Source organism: Geospiza fortis, unplaced genomic scaffold (assembly GCF_000277835.1).
Source record: "Geospiza fortis unplaced genomic scaffold, GeoFor_1.0 scaffold54, whole genome shotgun sequence".
Taxonomy (NCBI): Eukaryota; Metazoa; Chordata; class Aves; order Passeriformes; family Thraupidae; genus Geospiza; species Geospiza fortis.
Window position 1 is genome coordinate 9934306 of NW_005054301.1, and position 6737 is coordinate 9941042.

Here is a 6737-nt window from a genome sequence, read left to right on the forward strand (position 1 = left end):
AGCCGCCACCCCCGCGCTGCGCAGCAACCGCGGTCTCGGCTGGGCGAAACGGGGAAGTCCGCTCCCCCGATAAAAATCAGCCTTCGTGCATTGCCCGTCTTGGCCCCGGTCTGCACCTCCACCCAGTAACCCCGTGGCGCTACGCCAGAATACAGAAAACTGCTGCTTTTCACCACGTGCCCCAGGACTGCAGGCAGAAGCCACTTGCTTATGCGTACATGCTAACTTGGTCCATATGGTTTTGCTTCCTCCTCTGTCCTTCACAACACAAAAAACATTTCATCCTATAGTGAAAATGTAAATCTTCCCTAACGAAAAGGCGAGCCAAAGGAAATCTGACTGGGAGCTTGCCTCATAGTGACAGCACAAGCATGCAGCCTCCCAACTGGATTTGTGCCATCCTTAGTCATGCACAGCTGGTGTTTGCTCACTAAAATACTCTGTTCATAAACAAGCAATCCCTACCCTATTATTGCTGCCATCTATTAATTCAACTTGTTTCTACTACAATAAATTGTCTCTGGCCAGGCAGCTTTCATAAATAGTCATTCTAGTCTGAATATGAATTGTCCTGGCACAAAACCCAAAAATTCTTCCCAAGTGCTCCTAGGGGAGCACAACTGACTGCTGGTACATCAAAAGAATGAAAAGAATCAGCTGTCAAACTAAGCAAGCAATTAACAATAGAACACAAGGGTAAAACTTTAAGTTACTTCTTAACACAAAAAGAACACTGTATAGATTTATAGGCCTTGGTACAGGCCCAAGAGCTTATATATTTCTTAACTAATCCATCTACAACAGGTAACCCAGGGAATCCAAAAAACTAATATTGCTAGGAAGGCATAAGAGGCTGCCCTGCTTGTCTTCCCTGGCTCTGAATCAAAAAAAAAAAAAAACAACCAAGCAACCAAAAAAAACCAAACCAAAACAAAAAATCCACCAAACTACTCTGTCTTGGACATGGTATCTAGGCATCTAAATGAACTTCTGTCTTGAATTATTTACTCTGTAACCATGAGGTAAAAATATGCAAAGCAGACTGAGCACCAGCATGCAAGACTTTGAACTCTCAAATTCTAATCCCAGCTCTGCCAACAACACTGTGTGACCATGACAATGTCCAAGGCTCTGCTGATGCCTTAGTATTTCAGGCCATCACTACAATAACTGAAAAAGCTGCCATGTTAAAAAAAAAATAAAATACATATATCAGTAGAAACAGTGGGGTTTTTGTTGTTTTTTCACTACAGAAAGTAGATTTTTAAAAGATGGAAGGATGTTTTCTTTTATCAAGAGGACAAAAAAATCCTTTACACTTTGACTGGTAATCTTCCAACTTATGATACGCCAAACAATAAGATGTCACAGCAATCGCTGAAAGTAGCAAGAATCTAATCCCATCTCCTCTTAAAGGAGAGCATCTTTCACAGATCTTACTTACCAGAAAACAGATGTTTTTAATAGTCTTTAACCTGTTTTATCTTAGAAAAAGAACACCAGTGACAAGCATAGAACTTTTAACATAGACTAATGAAGGAAGCACAGACCTTTATAGCCATGGTGACCTATTTTCCTCCACAAGTCCTTTCTTTCCTCCTTTAAGCAGCACATCAAGTTCAAGACCAGTTTCTATCAATTTGTATTTTGTTTATAAGAAACATAAGGGCAGTTAATGAGGTTGCAGGGGCCTCCTGAAGCTCTGATCTACTAACAATCATTATTGCTTCTTCTGAAAGAGACGAACTTACAACAGCAATGAAGGAAACAAAAACCATGACAAGGTGAGGCACCATCAATAGTCACTATATGTAAAATAAAGGCATCCATTTCTGCATACCTGAGGACAAAGAAATTCACTATAAAATACAGCAGGAGGCACCAATGGACTCTGAAAAACAACCTCCTTATTTACTTCATTCATCATTGCAAAACTGAATATTGCAGTGATTTATAGAATTCAGAGCACTGGACAGTTCCAGTCTGGAACAAGGTCACCAAGATTTTAATTTTAAAACCTTATCTCACAAAATTAATGAACTGAAATCAATGTGAGTACACAAATGAACAAACCAGCAACTTCAAATCCAAAGGTTAAACATAAATATAATGTATGCCATTAATTATCTTAAGGAAAATAAACCACAGAAGAAAAAATATATTAATGCATGAACCAACAAGACAGTTGTTTATTTAATTCACTTTAATTTCATACTTTCTAACTTGGAACTACATCAATGCACCATTTCACCACAGTAACAGCTTGCTAACCTGTGACCACCAGTTCACACAATTCACAGCTATTTCATCAATTCCAGCTGCTCTTCATTATTTAACATCCACCAGATGCCAGCCTCCAACTTCACACACCACCACATAATTGTAACATCAAAAGTCCTAAAACAGGGCATAATCCCAAAACTTGCGTACATCAGAATTACAAAGAGATACTTTATCTAAATATCTTTTTAAATGCATAAAACTGCATGTTTGAGAAGTATCAGACAGCATCTTAAAAGCCCATAAGCTGGTACAGAAAGTTATTATGCGCAACTGGTTGACACTGTTTCCACGGAGCTACTCAATGACCATCCCACAACACAGATCACATTGCAGAGTGGTTTTTGGGGTTTTTTTTGCAAAACTATTAGAGCAAATGCCATGTTTTAAACTTGATTAGAAGGAACCATTTAAACAGTTCTGCTTTTCAACATGACAGATTTTTCTCTGAGATCCAATTATTCCAACAGCCTATTTAAAACACAGAATTAAAGACTGTGAAATAACAAGATCAGATGCCATCACAAAGAGTACATATTTCATTTAACAGCTTTAAACACTCTTCTTATTAAATGTGACTGAGTTTATGGAAATATTTTTAAGTCTTTTACAAAATTCCTCCAGGAAGTTTGCAGATTGCATGTAGCCCTCACTCCTACCTGTTGTGTTTTGTTTTACTTGTCTTTTACAAGAAGATGCTACATTTGCCTGATTAAAGTACTTGAGTATACTTTGTATTTAATGTTTTACGAGTACAAAGCCTGCATCATACACCCTCCCACTGCAAAGGAGACTTACTTCTGAGTTTATCTGTGTGGCGATAATGTGCACAATGGAACTACTCCCAGTCTACTGCAGCAGGTGGACATAAAGAACACCTGCGGTTTTTACTCTTGAATGGCTCCTACCATCTATTTATAGTCCAGGCAACAGTTTTAGTAATACTGAGCTGGGAAATCACTCCAGAAATTTTACTTCCAAGCTTTAGGGAAGATACATAGTTTTTGGGGTTTTTCACCTTAGCTGTTTATAAAGTATTTTGATACATAATTTCTCCAGAAACAGTAAATCTGTGACGCTATAAAAAAAATGGTTCGGACACTATTCAGCACAAACTCCTATTTTTTTCAAGTCAGTGATCTGGAGTGGTAGAATTATTTATTGTCTCTTATTGTCTCCAACCTGCAGAAGCATTCTCTATGACATCTATACATCCTTCCAGAATTGCAGTTCAACTCAGTGACACACCAGAGAAAGGACAGAGCCAAACTCAGAAGCAGGATGACATCTACTAAGTTATTCATGGTACTGATAAAATATAAATAAACTGACAGAAACTCAAAAGCCTACCAAAAACAAATTAGAAATTAACTACGTAAAAGCATTAATTACATTAAGTGCATGCGACTGCTCTCAGCAGTAACCATTTTATTTATGGCACACATTTCACATTAAGGCTGATAATTAAATGCTCACCTACCGAATCATTTGCTGCTAGGGCAAGGGCTATATTTACTGTAAGGAAGAAGAGGAAGAAAAACAAAAAGATTAAGTGCAGGAAAACTTAATTCCTAAATATTAAGAATGTTATCACTGCTAACAAGAGAAAACATTCAGTAATGATGCCATGTAATACTTCTGTTTATATTATTTATCTGAAATTCAGTTGTTCATCTGAACCATCAAATTTATCCTCATGGTAATAAACAAGAATATGGATTTCCTTCTCAATATTACTAATTAAAACATTAATTTTAAAAGGCCGTCCATTACAGGTACATGTAAATGCTTCATTTACATTTCCAATATCTTATTTAATGCTTGTTGAACCCTGATTTTTTATTTTTAAATGCACAGGAATGAACTCACAGCTCTAAGTATTATTTATACATGTGTTAAATTTTATATAGAAATTACACACGGATACCAGCTACAAGAATTTAAATTCAGGTATTTGTTTGCAGACACAAGGAGAGTAATCTGAATTTGCTTTTCAAATTTTCATTTTGTAAACTGTCAATTGATGAACAGGTATTTGGTATTTTTAGTAACCTACAACTACCAGTCTATGTATTATAATGATATACCTTTTGACAGTTAAGAAACACAAGTTTTAACTGTTTTGCATGTCTTTGTACAGATAGGTGTATCCTGTGCATAGGATAGACAATAGCTAAATAGAACAAAAAAACCTTTTTTTTAAGAACAGTTACTTTTAGTACAGATATATTAGTCTGTTCTAGAAATTATTAGACAATTAGTCAGTTTCAAGCATGGCTGAACTACAAACCCCAAAATTATACATTAAGAGCTACATCCATGTGTTATTCACAACACATGGAGATGAACAGCAGACATCCTTCAACTAAAGAATAACTCCTCTCCAGTCTAGATGCTAAGAAAGAGATCTTTAAACACATTTCTAACACTTTACAGAGATCTTTTCCAAGAACTTTACTTTCTGTGTCATGGTATCATAGGATGGTTAGGGTTGGAAGTGACCCTAAGGATGACCCAGCTCCAAACCCCTGCCATGGACAGGGACACCTTCCACTGGACAAGGTTGTCCAAAATCCCATCTAACCTGGCCTTGAATACTTCCAGGGATGGGACAACCACCCCTTGTCTGGGCAATCTGTTCCAGTGTCTCACCACCCTCACAGTACAGAATTTCTTCCTAGCAGCTAATCTACATCTCTCCACTTCTGGTTTAGAACTATTCACCCTTGTCTTATCTGCCCACATAAAAAGTCATACTCCTTCCTTTTTGTAAGCCCCCTTTAATTACTAGAAAGTTCTCTAACAGTGTCCCTGAGGTCTTCTCCAGGCTAAACAATCGCAACTCTCTCAGCCTGTCTTCACAGCAGAGGTGCTCCAGCCCTCTGATCATATTTGGACTTGTTGGACACACTCTCACAGGTCCTTCTTATGCTGGGGGACCCAGACCTGGACACAGTGCAGTCATCCAGCCAATTCTAATCCACCAAGTGGTCCACCCATCAGCTCCAAGTCTCTCCAGTTCAGAGACAAGGATGTCATGTAGGACAGTGCCAAATGTTTTGCAGACATCCAGGTTGATATCAGTCATTTTTCCCTCAACCACTGTAAGAAGGCACAATAAATGGTTTTTTGCACATGTTGGCACAACAAATATTTTTCCATTCTCTCATTTGTTTAAGTTCAAATCAATTTCTGTAGTACTGGTAGCCCACATACTATCTCATTCTACCACCTAGGAACAGGTGGTAGAGAAAAAATTAGAGAAAAATTAATTCAAAATCTAACAGTGGAGCTAAGAGAAGAGTTCAAGGTACTTCACAAAGCTCTGATCAATTTGTGTGGTTTATAAGTACTGCTTCACTTTTTCTTTATAAAACACCTACATATGTAGTTGAGAAAATTGAACAGAGTCCTGATCTGGAAACTTTCTAAATATTAGTATCTTTTACAGAGAAAGACACTGTATAGGCACACCTAAGCAGCGAGGGAAGGAGGAACAGTGTCGCTGCACTAACATATGATCCCTTTCACCTCAGCCTACATCACCTCTGAAGATGCCTTGATGTCTCAGGACAGTGCTGCACTATCACAAAAATATGATTTCAAAGTTAAAGCCAACATTTCTGTATCCAAGTAAATTCTCAATGGCTACAACAGGACTTGTCAGAGGTGAAGTGTTATGGAACCCAATCACAAGGTAATGACACAAGCACCTAAATATTCCATACAAAATACTAGCAAATGCACAAAGGAAATTATTTAAAAAATAAAGAAATCTTACCTGCTGTTGTTGATTTTCCAACTCCCCCTTTCCCAGAAGCCACAACGACCACCTGCTTGACCCCTTCTATGGGCTTCTGCTTTGGCAGCCCTCGCGACAGGATCCGAGCACGTTTGTCCCTCAGAGCCTCATCCCCAGAGCTTGAGGACTAACAAAACCAAAAAGCAAGTGAATGCACGTGCACCAACCCGCAGTTCTCGCAGAGAAAGCCGACAGGAGGAAACCTACAGGCACACTGAGAAATTTTCACCACTTGTCTAGAAAAACATTCAGCACAAGGGCTCTCCCAAAGGGAGTCTGCTTCACAGGCAGGCAAGGACTGGGCCAACTTAAAATAACACCAGTTACATCTTTTTTTGACAAACACTTAAATATGCTTGATCTTAACAGTCAAAGAAAAAAAAAATGCATTGAAATAAACCGAACAGCTGCTTAAAAGTCGGAAGCTTTGTGAAACAGACTGGACTTGGCGGTCCTTTCGGTACAGTTGTTTCAGGCACAACGAACACAGCAGCAGCGGAGGAGCAGGAACCCGAGGTGCTGAGGGCAGGCGGTGCCGGGCAGGCACTGCCCGAGGGCAGTCCCTGCCCTGAGCCGTGCCACAGGAGAACCACCCGTGGGGCGCCCACGGCTGGACGGCCGGAGCAGCCGAGCCGAGCATCCCGGCAGGCAGGGG

At 39.2% G+C, this 6737-nt stretch overlaps 1 protein-coding gene across 3 annotated transcripts in view; it reads right to left on the reverse strand.

Annotated features, from left to right (window-relative positions):
- Window positions 1-6185, reverse strand: part of NUBPL (nucleotide binding protein like) — a 75617-nt gene extending 69432 nt beyond the window's left edge. Inside the window, exon 1 of one of the 3 annotated variants that reach the window (XM_031065599.1) lies at window positions 6062-6185. The gene's annotated coding sequence lies outside the window, so the exon portion shown is untranslated. Of the gene's footprint in view, window positions 1-3760; window positions 3799-6061 lie in introns of those variants that run through there. The other 2 variants (XM_031065608.1, XM_031065604.1) reach the window with 2 other exon arrangements.
- Between the last annotated feature and the right edge of the window lie 552 nt (window positions 6186-6737).